The sequence below is a fragment of the Aplysia californica genome, unplaced genomic scaffold (assembly GCF_000002075.1).
Source record: "Aplysia californica isolate F4 #8 unplaced genomic scaffold, AplCal3.0 scaffold00156, whole genome shotgun sequence".
In the NCBI taxonomy this organism is placed as follows: Eukaryota; Metazoa; Mollusca; class Gastropoda; order Aplysiida; family Aplysiidae; genus Aplysia; species Aplysia californica.
Genome location: NW_004797426.1, coordinates 865,059 through 866,287, shown reverse-complemented (window position 1 = coordinate 866,287; position 1,229 = coordinate 865,059).

Here is a 1,229-nt window from a genome sequence, read left to right as displayed (position 1 = left end):
GCCGATCCCATCCGTAGTGGGCATCCCGTATTATCAAACGCGGAGAACTGGAGGGAAAAAATATTTGAGGCATTATGGTGAAATCAGATTCTCGTTAAAATATTGAAATAAAAGAAACTGGCTTTTTCTGTTTGTTTGGCATATTTTATTGAATTTTTTTGGTATTTTTGACTCCAACACCTTTTATGTTAATTTAAAAACACATTTCTGAGCGGATTTTACTGGAAAAACATGTTGATTTAAGGCACAAAAATTTAAATTTGCAGTTTTTAAGGACACCCAAGCTTTGGAAGTAGCCAAACTTTGGCGGCTTTTCTCGCTAATGTTACGTCTGAAACCTGATGCCCCCCACCTCCCCTTTCAGTCACAAACATCTCCACTTCTTTTCATGATAGATGAGTACTTTTTCACCGAAACCAAGACCCATGAACAACCTTTACAATGATATCAATAACTCCACATGTCCAAAAATTGAGGGGCGCCTGATTCCAGCGTGTTGTGACAAAATAGGAACAATTATTGTGAAGCGGGTGACAAACTGGTACGAAATAATCTTGTTCCAAAAAGTAACTGCGAATGTAAGGAAAATATGGGAGGGACTTGTTAACAAAGTCAGTGCTGTTTTGTTTATGCAACATTTAACAAGTTTTTTTTTTCTCTCGACAAATTATGCGTGCCTTTGATTATTTTTTGGGGGGGTATCTCTCTCAGAGGCATTGATGTAATCCTAGCAAGCCATGGAGCTTATCCTAGTGAGAAGTTTTTCGCCTTGCATGACGTTCCATCCCTTGAGATCTCCCGCCAGGCCCTGAAGGCATCCCTGCAGGTCTCCGCCATAAATCCTGTACCTCTGTCGTTAACCTTGTCTCCTTCGTGAGCAACGAAGTTTCCTGAGACAAAATTAGCATATTATTCTTGTTACCGTTATGGCAGTCGTAAACCTGGCGTAATGCAAGAATTGAGACATGCGCAGCACACATTTGCTCGAGGCTGTTGGGAACTAGCAGCCACCATGTGGTGAAGGATGTTTCACGAATGAAGAAGCATTATTGCGTTTTGATAGAATAACTGTCTGTGTGCGACATATCACCTGAGCTTGGGGTGACATTTTCACATATTTCTTGATTTAATATATCCGTTTTCTAGCATCTGATGGCTGTTACCGTCACTTCCGCTTGGGTTATCTTTATTTATTTATTTATTTATTTATTTATTTATTTATTTATTTA